The sequence below is a fragment of the Hylobates moloch genome, unplaced genomic scaffold (assembly GCF_009828535.3).
Source record: "Hylobates moloch isolate HMO894 unplaced genomic scaffold, HMol_V3 SCAFFOLD_6, whole genome shotgun sequence".
In the NCBI taxonomy this organism is placed as follows: Eukaryota; Metazoa; Chordata; class Mammalia; order Primates; family Hylobatidae; genus Hylobates; species Hylobates moloch.
In genome coordinates this window covers 82,624,436-82,646,828 of record NW_026652281.1, presented here as the reverse complement: position 1 = coordinate 82,646,828, position 22,393 = coordinate 82,624,436, and the positions used below count along the sequence as shown (strand labels likewise).

At 43.1% G+C, this 22,393-nt stretch overlaps 2 long non-coding RNA genes across 2 annotated transcripts; one reads left to right on the top strand and one right to left on the bottom strand.

Annotated features, from left to right (window-relative positions):
• Positions 1-540: 540 nt before the first annotated feature.
• LOC131383831 (uncharacterized) lies at positions 541-2,614 on the bottom strand. The gene is made up of 3 exons (XR_009214186.1): positions 2,511-2,614; positions 1,668-2,100; positions 541-728 (listed from the first exon to the last, which is right to left on the bottom strand). It is a non-coding gene; the product is annotated as an uncharacterized LOC131383831 (long non-coding RNA).
• Positions 1,665-11,492, top strand: LOC131383829 (uncharacterized). The gene is made up of 3 exons (XR_009214184.1): positions 1,665-1,773; positions 9,688-10,008; positions 10,951-11,492. It is a non-coding gene; the product is annotated as an uncharacterized LOC131383829 (long non-coding RNA).
• Positions 11,493-22,393: the final 10,901 nt, after the last annotated feature.

Below are 22,393 nucleotides of genomic sequence, written 5' to 3'. Positions count from 1 at the left end.
GATCAGAAACAGAAGACACAATAGAAATTATCCATTCTGAAGACAGAATTAAAAAAAAAAGATTAAAGAAAATGAACAGAGCCTTACAGACGTGTGGGATGACCGAGCCTGAGAAAAGGGAGGAGACAGAAAAATTTAAATGTGGTACAAAAGGAAGTCAACAAAATTTAAAGAAAATAAACAGAGCCTTAGAGACCCGTGGAATATTGAGCCGGAGAAAAAGAGGAGACAGAGAATTAGATGGGGTACAAAAGTAAATCAACAACTAATACCTGAAAACTTCCAAAAATTGTTCAAAAATCTAAATTTTTATATCTGAAGGTCCACAAGCCCCCCGCAGAAATACAAATGAAGCCATTCCAAGGCCATATTGTGATTTAGGAAACCAGCAGGGCAGCACTTTCAATTGACTTGATATGATTTATTATTTTTACTATTTATAAGAATGGAAATAAGTTATCTGTAGGATTTTTGTCTTGGAGAAAGTCTGACATATGAGGCAGAGATGATGGTTATTAAAGGTAGATGACTTTCCAGCCTTGTCTTAAATGTTCCATTTTTTTACCTTACGAATTAAGTTTGTTTAATCCAAATCCTGCAGTAATATTGATGCTCCAGAAAGATGCCCCACGGAGATTCTGCTTTTGTGCGTCTGCCCTGAACGGAGCTGTGGCTGTGTCTATGACAGTTTCAGAAGCGTGTAGTCGTGGAGTACTTAATCTGAAAAACTTAACGGAAACATGAATTAAGAGAACGGTCACTGTTTCGTTCTATCAGCAAACTATTTAAAAAGTGGTCCAAAGGGGATAATATTTAGAAAGAGATATTAAAATATTTTCCAAGGGAGCCTTATTCAGGACAGAAACGCAAACACTGTCCCTGACCTCACCACACAAACTTCCCGAATGTGTTGGGAGGGACCAACGGGCGCTCTGGTCTTGCTGACCTGCATTAATCACGGCCAGGAGGTCCACACTAGGACCCCAAGGCCTGGGAAGCAGCCTACGTGGGGTCAGAGAAGTGCTGGATGTGGCTCCCAAAGCGGCTGAGAGGGTCCCTTCCCTGTGGCTTTTGCCTGACTGGATGCAGCAGGGTCAGCCTTTTCCCCTGGGGAGTTTTCTCCTCTTTATTACAGTGGCAGGAGCGTCCCCGTGGGAGGCCCGATCCAGGTGTAGGCCCTGCTGCGAGCCCAGGGGTCCAAGAGGTGGTCCTGGGGTGCAAAGGAGGCTTTGGACAACCAGAGAACAGAGGAAATGATGGTTTTGAAAAGGCAAATGGCAGGTGACTAGGGACAGGATGTTTTTCATTTCTGGCAGTGAACTGAGGGTTTCAGATATTTACGAGGGGGCTTCTCGAGGTAATCCCAAGAAGCCTGAGGACTGCCGGGTCCACGGCCATTACCCCACACCTAAGGAGGGGCTGCACTGAGCATGTCTGAAAGGGCGGGGCCGTAAGCCCCACTCCTGGGATGGGCCGCACTGCGCATGTCTGAAGGGAGGGGGGGGACAGTTAGCCCCACCCCTAGAAACGACTGCACTGCGCATGTCTAAAAGGGCATAACAAGGGGGAAGGAAGGAGGGGGCGGGGCTGAGGCAGAGGCGGGGCGAGAAAAGGGGCGGGCGAGGAAAGGGGCGGGGCGGGCCCAAAGCCTGCCTGAGGAGGGTTACCTTGGGAACCCTGCTGCGCAGGCAGTGAGAGTCAACCGGCCCTTTTGTTGGTATGCGAGAAATCAAACTTCGGACATCACAACCGCGACATCCGCAGCTCGTGAAGGTGGGCTGTCACAATTACAAGGTGAAACTAGTCGCCCTAACTCCACTGTCTTCCGAGGCGGGAGAGATTTGGGAACAGCCAATCTTCCCTTCGCAGAGTGAATCTGCTCCTGTGCGTTGAAGGGCGGTGCAGGGGGTCGCAGGGCGGAGGGTCTACGATGCCAGCTTGCTCCGGGCTGGGGGTGTGCGCAGCTTTGCAGAAGGGGTAGGGCTGTGCACCTCGCAGCTCCTTCTGGGAGTTATAGTTTCCTCGCGGGTTCAGGGCGGTGGGTGGCGGGGCTGCGGGACCACAATCACGGATTCAGACAGGTGCTAAGACAGGGCGCAGCTATGGAGGGAGGGGCAGGTCGATGTAGGCCTCTTCACTTACCAAACTTTGCTGGCCATTGATTCCGAGCCAAACCCTCGCCAAGGGGATTGAGTCAGGAGAGGAACTTGAGGGGCAGGTCTGAGTTGGGCAGTGAGGAGGGTGTGTTGCTGCGAAGTGCACCCCGCCTTTGCCCAAATCGGGAGTGTCTGGTCCTCACTCACCCGCCTTCCCGCTGCTCAGCTCGATTTTCTGTACCACCCACACCCGGGGTCTTTCCAGAGCATCGCGCCTCCTCCAGCCCCTGAGCCGCCTGCTTTCCTAAGCGGCTGTGGGAACTGGCCTGAGGTCCCAGACGCTATCCACTGTGCTGCTGCCCTCCGCTTTCTTCAAGCAGAGCACAAGTTCAGCCGCCTTTGAAAGACACCCACCGCGTGGCCTGGGGATGCACAAGTTCAGAGCTTTGCAGGGAGTGACGATGGGCTGGGGCATCGTGCACATGTCACCCTCACCAGTGCCGTTTTCGCAGATGTGGCCGTGGAGGCATGAGGGAGGGAAATCATTGGGTTACCAAGGTGCTGCTAAGAGCAGAGGAGAAAACCCCAATTCCCAGCCATGTGTCTGGTGTGACATTTCACCAACCTATTTAGGTGAGCAGACCCCCAAATATCTACCTAAAGTGTATGATGGTTTAGGCATTTTGTACTTAAAATCATCGGTCTCATGTCAACTGAAGACTGACTGGCCAGTATCTCAAAGATACAGATGATGACCTGATCCCTCAGGAACAGGTGCTCCAGCTTTGTGGGAGTGACTTTCAAGGGATGGAGCACTTGGGGGGTCTTTGAAACCTATCAGGTTTCACATCTCTGCTTTGGGCGAAAAGCTCATCACTCACAGGAGTCAGGGATGTGCCTTTACTTGCTGGGGCTGATCTGTTGAAACTTAAGTGTAGACAATGGAAACATCCAGGAGCATTTCTACTTTCATGCAGCCTGTTAATAATTGATGTCCCTAAAGTCCTATGTCCTCAGGGACAGTTCCTTTGATTCCTGGATGGTATCAGATTTTATGCTGTTAAATCTAATCTGTAAAAACCTGGGCATTAATCTCCATGAAAATAAGACCTTGTTCTTTCTCCTTTAAATGTCCTTTTTTCTCTTGTCTAATATTCTGAGTAGGATCTAGTACTATGTTGAAAGAAGTAGTGAGAATGAGAATCTTTATCTTAGAATAAATCTTAGAAAAAAACATTCCAACATTTCACCATTGACTATAATGTTAGCTGTGGGCTTGTCCTATAGCTAATAAATATGTATCTCTTTATTGTGAGGTTTATTTTTCTGTACTTAATTTGTTATAAATTTTATTAGGAATGGATTTTAAATTTTGTCAAAATAATTTTAGGCATGCATAAAAATAGTCATGATTTTTAATCTTTTTGTTGTGTAAATAAAGTTTATGGCATATATAGATTTCTACATATTGAAATATTCTTGCATCCCAGGAATAAATCCAACTTGATCATAGTAAATGATCCATTTAAAGTGCTTTTGAATTTCATTTGCTTTGTGGGTAATTTTGCATCTATGTTCCTTAGGGATGTTGGCCTGTAATTTTTTTTTCTTATAATGTACATCTCGGCTTTGGTATCAAGGTAATTCTGGCTTCATAAAATGAGTTTGGAAGTATTCCTCCTTCAGTTTTTTTTCAAAGATTTGGTTCTTTTTAAATGTCTGGTAACATTCAGCAGTGAAGTCATCAGATCTAAACTCCTTACTTGTTACTGATTTATTCATTTTTTTATTTCTTTATGTTTCAGTCTTAGTAGGTTGTACATGTCTAGAAATTTATTCATGCCTTTTACCTTATTCAATTTGTTGGGATATAATTGTACATAGGTGTCTATGTACATAGCAGTTTGATCACCTTTTGTATTTCTGTTTTACCAGTTGTAATTTCTCCTCTTTAATTCTGATTTTATTTATTTGAGGATTTTTTTTTTAGTCTAGCTAAAAGCATGTCAATTTTACATTTTAGAAAAACAAAGTCTTACTTTTTTTCTTCATTTTCTATTGTTTTCTTTGTCTCCATTATATTTATTTCTGTTCTTTTTTTATTAATTTCATCATCTGGCTGGGTGCGGTGGCTCACGCCTGTAATCCCAGCACTTTGGGAGGCCGAGGCAGGTGAATCACGAGGTCAGAAGATTGAGACCATCCTGGCTAACACAGTGAAACCCTGTCTTGACTAAAAATACAAAAAATTAGCCGGGCGTGGTGGCGGGCCCCTGTAGTCCCAGCTACTCAGGAGGCTGAGGCAGGAGAATGGCGTGAACCAGGGAGGCGGAGCTTGCAGTGAGCCTAGATCACACGACTGCCCTCCAGCCTGGGCGACAGAGCAAGACTCCGTCTCAAAAAAAAAAAAAAATTCATCATCTGGTAACTTTGGGATAAGCTCTTCTAGTTTTTTGAGTTGTATCATTATTTGTTTACTTGTGATCTGTCTTCTCTTTTGATGAAGGCATTTACTACCACTCCGTCTCACTGGGATTAGCATCGGTATGCACTATGGTAATTTTGTTTGAGTCCATCAAACTCCTGATCCTAAGAATGCACCTTTGGCATACTGGTAAGCAGCAGTGCTGAAAGCCCACAGGATGGGTAGGGGTTTTACAGTGAGATAATTACCCCTTATGTTTTGGGAGGGGCTAATATTAAATGCTCTTTTTCCTTTTTATTACTCATCAGTGCCTGAACCATAAGGCACAAGGAATGTGCACCTCATCATGAGAGTGCATGTGATAGCAGCAAAGGAAGCAGCAGTGCAGAAAAGACAAGGCTGCTACTCTTGCTTGCATGATAATAGCACTTATTAGAGCAACTGAGTGACATGCATAATTCTCCCCAAAGTAAAAGTCTCTTGTTTCTGCAGTTTTACAAAAGACCATCCCTGGGCCTGTCCTGACAGTATGCAATAATAAACAGTGTTCAGGTGACTACCCAGGCATTTAGTAATGATAACCAGACCAGATGAAGTGACCACAGAGATATAGCCAGACTCTTGGTAACCAGGAGTGAAGTACTGACTGATCAAGGTTCTGTCTTTTGACTGACTTGACAGGCAAGTGTTTTGCAAACTGCCTGCCAAACACAGGCTAAACCTGATGACACATCATGCTGGAGGAGAGTCAATTGACCATTTATGTCTAGGTGATGAGTGCTTTAGTGTGGGCAGGGAAGGCAACTCATGATAAAGGCCACAAATTGCTGTTTAGACCAAAGCAAAAGCCCACCATCAACTCGTGGCTCTGACTGAGGTGACTTTTAATGTATCATGAAACCAGTAGGCCCAAAGCAGTTAAAGTTGAGCAGATGTCCTCAGTCATGGGTGGTTAATCCAGTTTGTGTTGTGAATTGTTTGATTAGTCTCCCCCTTTACCCCATTGTTGAAGGAGAAATTACCATCCTAGGGCTACTGGAACAATTAAAACTATGGCACCAATCATGGAACAGATGAGATTGATAGCAGTTATTCATTACAGATAATCATGGAGGGAGGGAACTATGTAAGGTATAGAGACCCACAAAGGATTGCACTTGGGAGCAGAGAGAACAAACAGGAGACATCAGGGGAAGGCTTTGTAGTATCAAGAGGCTGAGATGCTCCTGGTTCCCAAAGGAGGTTGTTGTTGGTTGGTCTGAATAATTATGTAATCTTGGGGGAAACTGAAGCACATGATACCGCCAACTGCTAAGACTCCAATAACATACTATAATAGTGTAACACTGTAATGTACTCCATACTATAATATTAAAGTATGTTCTCACTTTGTTAATAGGTTCTTAGAAACTATGGCTTTAAGTAAAACAATGTACTATATAATGAAACCAAATTTACCATTGGCTAATTGATATAAACAAGAGTTAATTTCTTATGGTATATAGTATTTTCAGTCACTTAAAGTCAGTTTCCAAGAACCTATCAATGATGTTAAGTGAGCACTTACGGAACATGTATTTTAGTGATGTGTAATAGAAAGTGGCCATATAAAGTATACTATTCATGTACAAACCTATACTTGTGCTACACATTACAGTAATGAAACACATAACAATGTTCTCATAATGGACAGACTGTATATATATGACATTGTTCTGTCATAAGTAGGTATATGTAAGCCTACCTTAAAGGTCAAAGGAGTTGAGAGGTTGAAGAAAGGGGCTGAGAAATCAAGTTTCTCAGAAAGAAACATTTAAGAGGGACTTATGAATAGAAACTATGTCTCAGATAGCTGAAGATGGTGAATCCCTGTACTGTTACCTCCTAAACCCAGACCCTTAACAAAGGAAAGGAACGTGTAGGACAATTGAAATCACTATATAAATTTGCCTAAGGATTAGATTTATGCTAAGAACCTGTTCACAATAACATCCAGGTTGTTTTGACTTAAGGGTAGGGCTTACAGAAACAGAAGGTTTCAATATATAACATAGGTATTTGAAATCCCCCTCAAAAATTAGAGGAAGTATGTGTTTCATAATTTTAATTTTTTAATCTAAAGTCTTAAACTCTTGTTATATTAAATTAAGTAATGTTAAGTTTATCACCAAAAATTAGCATTGCTAAGCATTAAAATAATTGTTTTAAGACAGTTTTTACCCCAGCACCAGTGAATGGATAATAGGGCTCCAGGCCCTGCCTCTTTGTGTCCTGAGTGACAGAAGATTTCAACCAACTTGTAGCCAAATGAGGACCGAGTGAAATGTTCCAACCTGCAGCCCTTTTTAGGCAAGACTTCCTCCTTATGCTGAAGCCAGGCCCTCACTGTGAGACATTTGCATTTAACCTTGTATATAAGGTTTTTATTTATAAATTATATATATGTGTGTGTCTGGGCATGGTGGATCTCACCTGTAATCTCAGCACTTTAGTAAGCTGAGTGGGGAGGAGCTCTTGAAACCAGGAGTTCAAGACCTGCCTTGGCAACATAGTGTGAGCGCCATGCTTTTCTACATACAAAAATGAAAATATTAGCCAGACATGGTTGCACGTGTCTGTGGTCCCAGCTACTTGGAAGGCTGAGGTGGGAGGGTCACTTGAGAATGGGAGGTAGAGGCTGCAGTGAGCTGAGATCAGGCAACTGCACTCCAGCCTAGGTGACACAGCAAGATCCTATCTGTGCTTCTCTCTTTCTCTCCTTTACTCTGTATGTGTGTGTGGAAGGGAGGTTGTGTGTGTGTGTGTGTGTGTGTGTGTGTGTGTGTGTGTGTGTATTCAAAATGAAAACAATATAATGACAATTATTTTTATTTTTTTTGAGACAGACTGTCACTCTGTCACCTAGGCTGGAGTATAGTGTTGTGATCTTGGCTCATAGCAAACTCGGCTCCCGAGGTTCAAACAATTCTCCTGCCTCAGCCTCCCGAGTAGCTGGGACTATAGGCGCCCACCACCACGCCCGGCTAATTTTTTGTATTTTTTAGTAGAGATGGGGTTTCACCGTGTTAGCCAGGATGGTCTCGATTGCCTGACCTCGTGATCCGCCCACCTCAGCCTCCCAATCGTCTGGCTAATTTTTGTATTTTTGGTAGACAGGGTTTCGCCATCTTGACCAGGATGGTTTCAAACTCCTGAGCTCAAATGATCTGCTCACCTCGGCCTCCCAAAGTGCTGAAATTACAGGCATGAGCCACTGCACCTGGATAATGACAATTATTTTTATATTTTAGATTTTACAATCTTTCTGTCCCCTTGGCTTTTGAGGCAGTCTGAGCTTTGAAAATAGGCAATCCTCTATTTTAGCAATGTGCAATAGAAGTTAAATGTAAACCACCTGTGTCAATTAAAATTTTCTAGTAGCAATATAAAGAAAAAGAAAAATGAGTGAAATTGATTTTAATAACTTAAACCAATATATCCAAAATAGTTTAACATATCAGAATTAAATTATTAAAGAAATATATATGTATATATATATATTTATAAATACATATGTAAATCTTTACTTTCTTGTATTTTTCTCCAGCGTATCTCAGTTCATACTGTGCACAATACAGGTGCTCAGTAGCCCCTGTGGCCAGTGGCTGCCACATTGCAAGTGCATCTCTGAGGGCTCTGACTTTTCTGACCTTAGGGAGGTAACGGGACTGAATCTTCCTTCGTTTTAAAAATGGAATTATCAGATGATCTGGCAACCCCATTTCTGGATATCTATTGAATGTGCAAAGCAGGACTTGAAAGAAACATTTGCACACCCATGTTTATAACAGAATTATTCTAAAAATCCAAAAGGTAGAAGCTACTTGAGTGTCCCTTAACAGACAAATAGGTAAAGAAAATATGATATATATATATATATGTATGTACACACACACACAATAAAATATGATTTAAAATGGAAATTTTATCACATGCTACAATAACAATGAATCTTTAGGACATGATGCTAAGTGTAATATGCCAGGAAACAAAGTGACAGTGAGTGTATCATTCCACCTATGAGCTATCTTAAGTAGTCCAATCATAGAAACAGAAAGTAGAATGTGTTTGTCAAGGGATCAGGAGAGGGTAAAATGGGCAGTTGTTGTTTAATGAGTATTGAATTTTAGTTTTGCAATGGAAAAGCTCTAGAAGCTTGTTGCGTAACAATGTGGATATATGTAATACAACTAAATTATGCAATTAAAAAGATTTAGAATGGTATATTTTATGTTTTTATTACTATTAAAATATTGTAAAGTAACACATAAAAGATATACAGCTTTATAAACTTTTCGGAAAATTACCTTCAAATTACAAGAGTGTTTTTCTCACACAAACATCATATAGATTCATCCATAAATACACGGGTAAATTAAGACTATTTACATGATTACTCTCCTGAACAAAATAAAACAACTTTTGACACCAGCCAAGAAAAGAAATATGCAAGATAAGTTATGAACAAATGGAGTATATTAATAGAGGCAAACAAACATACATGACTTTATTGGTGATAGATATGGCTGATTCATATTTTAATTAAACCTCACATCAACTTAACGTGTACACATAGAGTCGCAGATTTACATCCAAAATCACAATACGTAGGTAAAACCAAACACAATACAGGAATGTCAAGGAACCTACCCTAAAAAAGAAGCACAGTCATATGAAATTGCAAAACAAGAATGACAGAAACATTAACGAAAAAACTCCTATATAAAACATACTTGTACTATTAAGAAAGAACTCTCCTAGATAACTTCAATTTTCAGCTGTAACTGTGCACCGGTGATGAGCAGGGATTTTGAGTCATGATTGCGTTAGGGAGAGCTAAAGGTGGCAGGCACTGCCACCTCCAGAGAAGCCACTGCTGCGATCTGGGGCACACCGGGCAGCGCGGGTCGAGGCAGCTGAAGCGCTGGTTCGGGAGTCCCTGAGGGCGCCCTGGCCCAAGAGACACTGCTCATGGCCCCGAGCGCCCCGCAGGCCACGGAGGCTCTGGCCTGGATACCTCCTCCTACCTGCAGCCCTCACTAGGCGCCCGGCTCCTTCCTGGAGTATGAAGGTCCTGTTCCTTCTGGAGGGACTGAAAGCTTTTCTCCTGGCCTTCTCGTTTGCTAGCCCGGAAGGTGCAGGACCTGAGATCTGAGCTGGTCCAGCGTCCCTGAGGAGGCAGGCATCGGACTGTGAGAACTAGGAGGCGAGCTTCAGGCAGAAGGGGAGACAGGAGCTGATGGGGCCGCTGGCGGCGGCGCGGGCAGGGCTGGCTGCTACCTGGGCCAGATGGTCAGAAGTACCAGAAGTCGCCACCGTCCCCACCCTTGGCCCCCTAAGCCGGCATTCACACATTCTATTCTCAAGAAATGGAAGTGGCAGCGGGAGCTGCTGCTCCAGGAAGCCGAGTGGCGTGGAGGGGGGCGCACAGCTGCCACCTGCTTCCAGGTGAGTTGGTCTGCAGCCTGGGCCCGTGAACGCCCACCCTCCTGCAGGACACACCGCCGCTCTTGTCCTCCTTGCTCCACCGCCTGCTGTGCAAAATGCTCAGGTCCACATCGCAGGCATTTTTGGCAAGTGTACTGTGGGGAGGCAGCAGGGAGGAGGGGTTTGCCAAGGGCCCTTAACAGAGGTTCTTGGCATGGAGAGGAGAGAGAGGTGGCTGGCTGGTTCCAGTTTTAGATAGGGGGACGACAAACACCGTGGGATCCTGTCTTTTGAGGGAGACTTCAGTTCAATTCTTATCTGTTCTTCACCTGCTTGAGCCTCTGAGAACAGAAGAAATGGGGCTCTTTTAAATTGTCCTGGCCACAATGATCTGGACCCTTGCCCCAGGGCAAACCTCGTTCTGTGGCTCCTTGTGGCCTGGAGGCTCACACCTGTCCACTCCAGGTGTCTTTAATACAGGGTCTATTTAGGCCTGGCTGGCAGTAATCTTGAGATGCAGCACGATCTGGCCAGATATTCGGCTGTTACAGGAGAGTTTAGCCTTCAGCACTCTGGGCCACTTCCCTCACCTGCAGAAACCCGCCTGAGCCTCAGTGTTGCTGGGCCCAGGCCCAGGCTACCTTTCTATGATCCCATCTTACTCCACTTAAATGCACCAGGGTCTCACTCTGCCTTTCCCCCTTTCCCGGAACAGGCCTCATTCAACTCCTACAGGGCATGTCTGGACCATGCGCACCCCTCTCCAGTGTTAAAACAGAGAAAATAATTTCTTTATTTTCACTCAACATGTAATTGATTTAACATATAAGGAGGTCAGCTCTATGTATAGATATGCATGTAAATATATATAAAAATTCTAATGATATGGGAAGATTAACATCCTTACACTTTGTTCAGTGATTTTATAGTTTTTTTTCCCCTCTCTTTCTCTCTCACTTTTAGGCTCGTGTACAATGGCAAAATCTTGTCATACTGCAGCTTGTGCCTCCTGGGTTCAAGAGATTCTCATGCTTCAGCCACCCAAGTAGCTGTAATTACAGGAAGGCATCACCATGCGGAGCTGTTTTTTGTGTTTTTAGTAAAGATAGGATTTCACCATATTTCCCATGCTGGTATCAAACTCCTGGCACCCAAGTAGCTGTAATTACAGGAAGGCATCACCATGCGGAGCTGTTTTTTGTGTTTTTAGTAAAGACAGGGTTTCACCTTATTTCCCATGCTGGTATCGAACTCCTGGCCTCAACTTATCCACCCACCTTGGCCTCGCAAAATTCTGGGATTACTGATGAGAGCCACCATGTCTGGCATACCTGTCACTATCTCTATGTTTATTTGTTCAATGGGAAAATTCTCAGTGAAGACTCCTCAGTATGATGGAGATATTCTTGTGCAATCAATCATTGATAGATGCGTAGTAGAAAAACTTCCATTTTTCATTTGCAGCTCGCAGAGCTATGATTAAAATCTCCTGCTTATGAACTCAAGTGATGAGAAGTTATAGCATGCCCTAATTTTCTACATATCTGCCTGCATTTATGGTTGGTTTTCAAACTTGCTAGAAGGGAAAGAAGTGGGGTTTTGTCCCCTTTAGAGCCACTCTCCTCCCTTTGGTGGGTTCCCAGGAGCTGATGATCAAAGGGAAGAGGTCATGTTTGTCAGGAGAATGCTTTGCTGCATCAGGATTCAGCGAAGCTGTTTACTGCCAGGCAGGATGGAGCTCAGAAGCCATCACTGAGGTTAGGAAGTGAGGACAGAAGTTAAGGGATCCCCACAGGAGAGAGTAAAAATGCTCCCTTTGGATTTCCAAGTGGTTGTTGCTGCTTCTTGCATCAGCCTTGCTTCTGACCAAAATGTGTTCCTGGTCCCTTCTTCTTGACATTTTGCTGCTTGTGTCCAAAGGAAACAGTCCTGGACAGCAGTGGTTGGAAGGATGGCTGCCTGCTAAAGCTGATTCCCTGGTAAGCTCTGCAGCCTGTTAAGCAGAGCCTGAAATTCTTTCTCACTGAGTGGTGATTCAGACCATTCACTTAGCTGAGCTACCTGCTGGGCCTCCTTCCTGGTAGGTCCTCCCAGTGTGCCTCCCTGGGTGGGTGGGGGCTTCCCTGGAGACTCCCGTATGCCCCAAGGCTTTCAGGCCAGGATGAAGCACCCAGACCTCTCAGCAGGAGCAGCCACTTGGGGGAAGCAGAAGGAATGGGAGGGGTCCTCCCCCTGGGGGAAGCAGAGGACCATGGAGGTTCCTCCTCCTGTGGATCTGCATTGAGAAAAGGTTGTGCCTTTTCCTGAAATTCTGGGGTTGATAATGCTGATGTCTGTTGCAATTGCTCCAGCAGATGGGATGGCTCCTTCATGGCTTGTGTCTATTTCTGCCACAGGGAGACTCTGTACATGGGCTGCTAAGGTGCTCCTGCTTCAGGTTTCCATTGAATCATGACATCCTGGGACCCTTTGCGCAAGCCCCACCACTGCTGAAGGTGGGATGTGTCTCATTGACCCAGACACTGAAATTGTGGCTGAAGATAACCAGGCTGAGGCTGTCCCTTTAAAGAAGAACTTCCAGGCCAGTGTCTCATTTTTCTTGTCATCCTGAAATTTTCCTTTCAACAGAGGCCAGAAACAAGTCTGTGAATGGGAGAGGCCCTACTCCTAGAGTTGGTGCCTTGACACATGACTCCTAAGTTCCAGAAGAGGTTGAGAGATCTCTCCCATCTTCACAGCCAGAGTGGGCTGAGCATCGTGACCCTTGGTGCCTGGCTCACGCAGGCTGTAGAGAAATCCAAAGGATCATAGGATGTGGGAAGTGGAGGAAGAGCTGGGAAAAATGACAAGTGGCTGGTGAAAGAATAGGAGGTAGGAAGAGGATGGGACCTGCCTGGAACAGTGCACTTGTTTTGTTCCTGCCAAACAGTCAGATAAGGTCTTGGACTTGGACCTGGTGCCAGGGAATTCATAAGCCCCCTTCTGCTGTGGCCTGGGACATGAGGTCTGTGGTTCTGAAACCAAATGTAAATTTTGGACTCTGAAATGCCTGTTTAGCCAGTTTCTCTCTAATGATGATTACAGGAGAGGATTTCTCCTGGAAAATTTTGAGGATTCTTTTCAAAGGCTTCAGTGAGTACACTGGGGTTGTGATTGAGTGATGGATGCCCCTTTCCTTCTACATTCTTATTTGACTTACAAAATAAATATTAACTATGGAAGTTATGGTCATACCATTCTTGACAACAGAGGAAACTCCAAATCATTCATGGATGACATCAGAGTCTCATTCTCCTACATTAAACTTCCTGAATCTTCCATGTCTACTGTCTAGAAAACCTAAAAACATGAAATACTACAAATTAAAAATAAATACGTTAATAGGCACCAAGTATAAAAGTAAATCCAAGAAGGAACAGAATATATGAATACACATATAACAAGTAAAGAGATTCAATTAATTAAAAATATTCACAAAAAGAGAAGCTCAGAGCCACGTGGCTTAACTGATAAATTCTACTGAACATTTCATGAAGACTTAATGCCAACTCTTCAGAAGCCCTTCCAGAAAATAGAAGGCAGTTATTGGAAACACTTTCCACTTTGTTCTGTGAGGCCAGTATTACCCTGATACTAAACCCAGACAAAAGCATTACAAGTATATATGAATATGGATGAATTACTGTGAGGAATACATGCACAGAAATTCTCAAAAAAGAGTGAAATGAATTGAGAACATATAAAAATAATTGTACACCATGATCAAATGGAATTATTTCACAAATGCAATCTTGACCTATCCAATAATCAATCAATACATTACACAAAGTAATAGGATAAAGGAAAGTAACAGATCCCTTCAACAGACAGAGAGAGCATTTGAACAATTCAATATTCATTCACCATTAATCACCCTGGAAAAGAGGAGTATAAGCAAACTTTCTAGGTCAGCTAAAGGGCAAAAATGAAAAACTCATGGCTAACTGCATAATAATAAAATACTGGTTGTTGTGTCTTGACATTTGAAGACAAGACAAAAATGTTAACATCCACAGAAATTATGTAAGAAAAATAAAATCATCCATGTAAGAATATAAGAGGTTAGAAATGTCTATTATTGCAGATGACATAACTTAACTATAAAAGTTTATAAGAAATTCATTAAAACCCACTAAAACCAATAAATGAGTTCAGCAGGGTCACAAGATACAAAATCAATATACAATGTTCATTTTGTACTTTTATGTAGTAACAATCATCAGCCTGAAAATAAAATTAAGAAAACAGTCCCATTTGTATATGTATGAAAAAGAAAAATATTTAGAAGTAGATTTAATCAAATGCAATTTTATATTGGAAAAAAATTGTTAAAATAAATTTTTTAAAAAACTGAAAAAATGGGCATCAGTGTTCATTTAGTTAATATTATTCCAGTATCAAGTGTATCCATTTAAACTCCACAAAATAAAATAAAATATATTTTAGCATTATTTTTATTGTAATAAATACAGGTTGGTAGAAAACTCACAAATATAAAAGGAACTAATTCTACACGTCAAGAATGCCCATCCTAATTTTTTGTTTCACATCTCCTATAAATCAAATAGGTTTTGTTCCATATTTTATAGGGAACCTTAACATAAAACCTAGATTGTTAAATTTGTGAGATTGATTATAAGCTCACCAGGGAGGTTGTTACTCAGTGTGAGAATTCAGAGAGCATAAAGTTGCAAAGGTAGAATCAACTGTTCTGAATAAATTTTGAAGGACAATACTCACAGGAGTGATTCCCACTTTCATCAGTTGACTCATATAATCTTACTTTAGGAGAAACTGCCTCTAATTGTAGACACTGGTTCATAGCAGATGTTAAATGAACCAGCACCAAGTTCATATTCAGAACTGCTCACTGTAGAGGATTTTGTCTCCTGGCTGATGACATGATTCTGTCTTTCAGAGACTACTCCAAAACTTTTATAAAGATGGTAGAGTTCAGTGAAGTGGAGCCCCACGGCTGCCATCCCCACGTTCCTGGCCAGCAGCAACATCTCCCCTGAGCATGGTGACGTAGGCATGCCATTGACACCCACCTAGCTGCTGTTCACCTCCACATATTAAGTCGCTGTACACTTTGCAGTGGAACTCCACCTTGCTGTGTCTGGTTGGTCAGAAGCCCTTTCAGGTAGAATGGGATGGTCAGGAGGGCACATTGAGAGAACAGATGAGAGCTCAGAGGCTGCCCACCTTCCTGCCCCCTGCCCATGGGCCACAGACCTCACCCAGCTGTCCAGCGTGTATGTCTGCTGAAGGCTGCTGAACTTGTTCTCCATCACAGAGGTGGAGTGACAGCAGTCTAAGGGCAACATACTCCATGACCAGGCTTTACTGCTCATGCCACAGCTCCAGGTGGAAGTGTGGGTGAATGGAGGACAGGTCCCACCTTTCACAATCAGGCCACACTCCCATCAACTTCCAGGGACACCTCGATGTCCTGATGTGATGCTCTCCTTAGAACTCTTGTGGTTCTTCAGCCAGGAGATGGAGAGAGTGGGGTTGCCAGTAGCAAGGCAGCGAAAGTTGATTCGGGTGGCCAGCATGGTTGGCAGTTTCCTGTCCATCCACTGGAGCCAAGTCCAGTAAGAGGCCTCTGCTGGTGGAAGTACATGTGAGGGCCATAGCTGAGATGAGGAGCAGAGGCCCATCTGACTAGACCACCAATCCAAGGCTGTCCCTTCCCACCCCCAGCCTCAGTTTTTCCTCCTTATAGGGAGATTTTGGCCTTTCAAGGACCTCTGCCTGGGCTGCATGAGGCTCCCAGGAGCTTCAACATGATGTCCCTGCCCTGTCATGCTCAGAGCTGGGCCATGAGTTCCCTCCCATTCCCTCTGCTTCCCCCAGGTGGCTGCTCCTGCTGAGATGTCGGGGTGCTTCATCCTGGCCTGAAAGCCTCAGGGCATAAGGGAGTCTCCAGGAAAGCCCCCACCCACCCAGGGAGGCACACTGGGAGGACCCACCAGGAAGGAGGCCCAGCAGGTAGCTCAGCTAAGTGAATGAGCCAGGACAGACATTGGGAGCACTTTACCAGGAAGGAAAACTCAGCCCCTTGCAGAGCTGGGAGCCTCAGAAGCGGCTGAGAAGCCTTGGCCTGCAAGCCTCTGAGCCCCTAAGCCACCTCCTGCAGAGCTCCAGGGCACAGCGGCCACTGGTGAGGATGGCATCCTGGAGGCCTCAGCTCTTTTTTGTCTTAGTGTCCTGTGCTGCCACCGTTCCCTCCCACACAACTCAACAAGTTTTTCTTTCTTCTTAGGGCTGGGCTGGGCTGCCTTCCTGCCTGGACTCATGTGTAGGCAGGATTGCCTTACCCCCAGGACAGAGGCACTGGGGGCCCAGGAAAGAGGAAGGGGGGAGCCCCTTTCCAACAGTGACTTCCTTGCCATTCAAGTGTAGCAACAGGCCCACCTCTCGGAGTAGGATGCTGAGGCACAGGCAGGAGCCGTATAGAGAGACACTGAGAAGAGGCACCTATCACAGCTCTGAGCTGTCCTCCAGGCCTCCAGGGGTGAGAGAAGGTGGTCCCTGGGTGATGAAGACAGTTCAGCGGGCTGTGGCAGAAACTGTTCCCAGGACTTGGAGACGACAATGACTCAACACTACCCACTTCTAGACTGTGCCTTCTGAAAGTGGCCCTTTAATTACCCCCAGAGCTCAAGCCCACACCTGCCTGGGATGGCCAAGCAGGCAGATGCAAGCAGAGACTCAGGGCAAGGGCACTAGGGTATGTGAGCAGGGGGAGAGGTCAATGGGGCAGGTGAGCAGAAATTTTCATCCTGTTCCTGGGTCTGCTCCTCCCCTTTGGCCTACTTTCCTTTTTTTCTCTCTCCTCTGTCTCCCTGGCTGATTTTTTCTCACTTTCTTGCCTGCTTATCCCAGAGGTCCCAGGGGCTCAGCCCACCACCAATGGTCCCCAGGTTGTAGCTTCCCCTTCCATGTCCATCCCAGGAGGGCCCTCATCTGCATGAGCACATCTGTGGGCTCCTCTGAAACCAGACGCCCCACCTCCCTGACAGACCCCTCCACAGCTGGCCAAAGTCCACCTGCCACTGTTCCAGGTCAGAATGCCTGGGCATTATCCCCCTGCCTGCTGTCTCACACCCACTGCCTGTCCCCCAAAAATGCTGTTGGCACCCCTTTTACAGCCCCCACAGCCACCCTCCCCACCTGCTGGGCTATAGCTTTTGTCTCCTGGTGCCTTAACCCCTCTGTCCATCTGCCGCACAGCAGTCACCTGAACCCCCGAGCACTGCTGTGCTCATATCCGCAGTAACAACCTCACCCAGAGCCAACATCTAAGTCCCCACAGGCCAGTCCTGGCCTCCTTACTGTTCCTGGAAGCCCAGGGCCCTGTGCCCCAATCACTCCATCTGCAACCTGGGTGTCTGCTCCCACCCCCAGCCTGCCCCACAGAGCCCAGGACATCCAGAGCAATCTAATACATAGGTAATACATATGAATTATGTAATAATTTGTAATACATTGTATTACATGCAAATTACATAATATGAATTTATCATAATACACATGAATTATGATGTCATGATATGTTGTGATGTCAAAATACATAAGAATTATGATGTCATAATTACAGTGATGTCATAACATGTATGAATTACGATGTCATATGGTGAAATGTCACAATATCTACACATTATGACATCATAATATATTGTGATGTCTTAATACATGCATATTATAACATCATAATATATAATGATGTCATAATGCATAGTGTTTATGATGTCATAATATATTGTGATGTTATAAATACATATGAATTATGATGTTGTAATATATGGTGATGTAATATCATATTTGTTTATCATATTTATCATAATATATTGTGATGTTATAAATACATATGAATTATGATGTCACAATAGGTTGTGATGTCATAATATATTTGTTTATCATATTTATCATATAATAACACAAAATTTTCTCAGGGAAAGAGAAGGGCTCTGAAAAGAGCATCACAACAGAATATTGAGGTGGGCCTGGAAGTTGGTGGGAGTGTGGCCTGGATGTGGAAGGCGGGACCTGTCTTTGGCTCAGCCGCCTTCCCACAGCTCACCTGGAGCTGTGGCACTGTGGCACCAGCAGTAGAGCACGGTCATGGAGTGTGATGCCCTCAGACTGCTGTCACCCCACCTCTGTGATGGAGAACAAGTTCAGCAGCCTTCAGCAGACATACATGCTGGACAGCTGGGTGAGGGCTGTGACCCATGGGCAGGAGGCAGGAAGGTGGGCAGCCTCTAAGCTCCCATCTATTCTCTCAATGTGCCCTCCTGACCATCCCATTCTACCTGCAGGGCTTCTGGCCAACCAGATGCAGCAAGGTGGAATTCCACTGCAAAGTGTACAGCGACTTAGTATGTGGAGTTGAACAGCAGCAAGGTGGTTTTAATGGCATGCCCTATGCCACCATGCTCAGGGGAGATGCTGCTGCTTGCCAGGAGCATGGGGATGGCAGGCCTGAGGCTCCACTTCACTGAACTCTACCATCATTATAGAAGTTTTGGAGTAGCCTGTGAAAGACAGAATCATGTCATTGGTCAGAAGACAAAATCCTCTACAGTGAGCAGTTCTCACTGTAGATATGTAGATTTATTACTCTAAAAAATAATGCTAATCCAGCATTGATTCATCTGGCACCTACTATGAACAAATGCCTAAAATTAGAGGTGGTTCCTCCTAAAATAAGATTACATGAGGCTGGGCGTGGTGGTTCACGCCTGTAATCCCAGCACTTTGGGAGGCCAAGGTGGGTGGATCACGAGGTCAGGAGATCGAGACCATCTTGACTAACACGGTGAATCTCCGTCTCCACTAAAAATACAAAAAATTAGCCAGGGGTAGTGGCGGGTGCCTGTAGTCCCAGCTACTCAGGAGGCTGAGGCAGAAGAATGGCGTGAACCTGGGAGGTGGAGCTTGCAGTGAGCCGAGATCACACCACTACACTCCAGCCTGGGCAACAGAGCGAGACTCCATCACACACACACACACACAAAAACTACTTTGAATTTGTGCTTCACAATATGGAACAAAATCTATTTGATTTATAGTAGACATAAAACAGAAAAATTAGGATGGGCTATTCTGGACATGTAGAATTAGTTCCTTTTATATTTGTGAGTTTTCTGCCAACCTGTATTTATTACACTAAAAATAATGCCAAAATATATTTTATTTTATTTCGTGGAGTTTAAATGGATACACTAGATAATGGAATAAATATTAACTAAATGAACATCGGTACCAATTTTTTCACTTTTTAAAAAAATTTATTTTAGCAAAGTTTTTCTTTTTACTGTAAAATTGCACTTGATTAAGTCTACTCCTAAATATTTCTTTCTTTTTCATACATATACAAATGGAATTGTTTTCTTAATTTTATTTTCAGGTTGATCACTGCTAGTACATAAAAGTACAGTTGAACTTTGTATATCGATTTTGTATCTTGTTACCTTGCTCAACTCATTTATTGGTTGTAGTGGGTTTTAAGGAATTTCTTATAAACTTTTATATTCATTTTATGTCATCTGCAATGATAGAGAATTCTAACCTCTTATTTTCCCACATGGATAATTTTGTTTATTTAATTTCTTTGGATGTTAATATTTTTGTCTTGTTTTCAAATGTCAAGACACAACAACCAGTATTTTATTATTATGGGGTTAGCCTAAGTTTTTCATTGATGCCCTTTAGCAGATCTAGGAAATGTGCTTGTACTCCTCCTTTCCAGGGTGATTAATTGTGAAGGAATATTGGATTTGTCAAATGTTCTCTGTGGCTGTTGAAGGGATGTTTCTGTTACTTTCCTTTATCCTATTACTTTGTTTAATGCATTGATTGATTATTGGTCTTGTCAACATTGCATTTGTGAAATAATTCCATTTGGTCATGAAGTAGCTGGGACCACAGACATGCATGACCACCCCTGGCTAATTTTTTCATTTTATTGTAGAAAAGGTGGGGGGCAGGGCACTCACACCCTGCCCAGTGTATATGTTGTACTTGCTGCTCTTGAACTCCTAGTTTCAAGAGCTCCTCTCTCCTCAGCCTACCAAAGTGCTGGGATTATAGATGAGATCCACCATGCCCGGCCACATATATATAATTAATAAATAAAAATAACCTTATATGCAAGGTTAAATGCAAATGTCCTACAGTAAGGGCCAGGCTTCAGTATAAGGAGGAAGTCCTGCCTGAAAAGGGCTGCAGCTTGGAACTTTTCACTGTGTCCATATTTGGCTATGGGTTGTTTCACCATCTTCTGTCACTCAGGACCCAAACAGGTGGGGCCTGGAGCTCTATTATCCAATCACTTGTGCTAGGGTGAAAACTTTCTTAAAACTATTTTTTCTTTTTTTTGAGATGGAGTCTCACTTTGTCGCCCAGGCTGGAGTGCAGTGGTGATGTGAGTTTTGGTTAAACTCCTTGTTATTGTTTGTTATAAAAACTAACAGGGAGATGGCTAAAAGAGATTAAAATTACACAAACTCTAGGAGTCAAGTTTCTATTGGGCAGGCTTAGGAAAGACAGAACTGGAAATACTCCACCACCATAAACATCAGAAGCATGGGGCCAACTTTCTGTCCTAGCCCTGCTCAAATCCACCCTCTTCTAAGGACTCATCCAGGTCTGGCCTCACCCTGGAATCTCCTCTCACAGAACTAATTAAAGGAGATCAGAAATTTGAGTGGTGGCTCCTGCTGCCTCTCCTGAGCTGGTGCCCACAATTTCCTGAAAATAAAAATCAGATAAATGGGAGAAAATATTTATCTATTTGTGGGCCACAATTTCTTTTTTATTGAAGCCAGTGCTTCTAGGGACATCCCACCTAGCAACCTGTTTTTTATTTCTGCAGATCCAGTAGTTGCTCTACAAGGTACAAGAAAGTCAATATAAATACCAAAAAATCCCTCTGATCAGTTCACCCTTTCTTTCTGTATCCCTTTCATCTGTCTATATAGCTTTTATTCTACACATATTCTTTTTAAGTTAATTTTTTTAAATGAAAGAAAAATAGATATGTTGGACCCTTCATTTAAATCCTGGGAATTACAGAACATGTAGCACCCAACTCCCAGGGTGCTATGAAGATTAACTCACATCTTGTGATGTTTCCAGCACCGTGCTCTATGGCAGACTTCTGAACACATAGTACATGTTCAATAAACATTGTATTAACTCATGTGTACATGTTTTTTAAATGCAGACTTACTCAAACTTTGATGCCTTCTCTAGCCTCTGTAAAATTTAAAGAGCCAGCAGAGAATAACATGCTTGTAAATGGTGATGGGTGGTTTTCACTTTGAGCCAAAAGTATTTGTGTCATGGTAAGAATTTTGGGTGTCAGAAACTGTGTGCTGTGCCTACTTTCTTTAGCTGAGTGCTACTACAATGGATGTAGTGGGAGAATCATCAGCATTAGGAGGAGGCTTTTTAAAGAAACCAATTCATGGATCCCTTCCAAACCTGAAGAATCACATTACTAAGAGAGAGGCCTGAAACTGGAAATGATTCACATGTACATTGAAACCTGAGAAGCAATGCTTAGCCAAGTGGCTCTTGGCCTAGGCTTCCAACCATAATCACATGATCACTTTAAAAAAAATACCAACACCTGTGCCCTCCCCACCAATTCTGTCAAGCTTGGTGAAAGAATCCATATGATTTTAATTGAAAGTTAAATTGTTCCTCTTTGATGATTATATAATATTATATCTAGAAAAATCTTCAGACCACCAGAAAACTTTTAGATTTGATAAGTGAATTTAATAATGTTTCAGGATAAAACAAATCAATGTACAAAAATTAGTAGCAATTTTATACACTAATAATGATCAAGCTGAAAAGCAAATTAAAAAGTCAATTCCTTTTACAGTAGCTCCAAAAAAGTTAAAATACATAGAAATACAATTAATCAAATAGGTGAAAGATCTCTAAAAGAAAACTATGAAACACTGATGAAATAAATTGTACATGACACAAACAAATTAGAAAAGCATCCCTGCTCATGGACTGGAAAAAGTATTATCATTAAATGACCATACTGCCCCAAATTATGTACATATGGAATGCAATACCTACCAAAAGGCCAATGTTATTTTTCATAGAATTAGGAAAAAAAATTTAAATTCATACGGAACCATAGAAAAGCCTGAATAGCCAGAACAAATTTAAACAAAGAGAACAAAGTTGGAGATATTACATTACCTAACTTAAAGTTATACTAGAAGGCTTTAATAACCAAACCAGCATATATTATATTATACTGATATAAATAGATGCATAGATCAATGGAACAGAATAGAGAACCTAAAAATAAAGTGACATACCTACACAC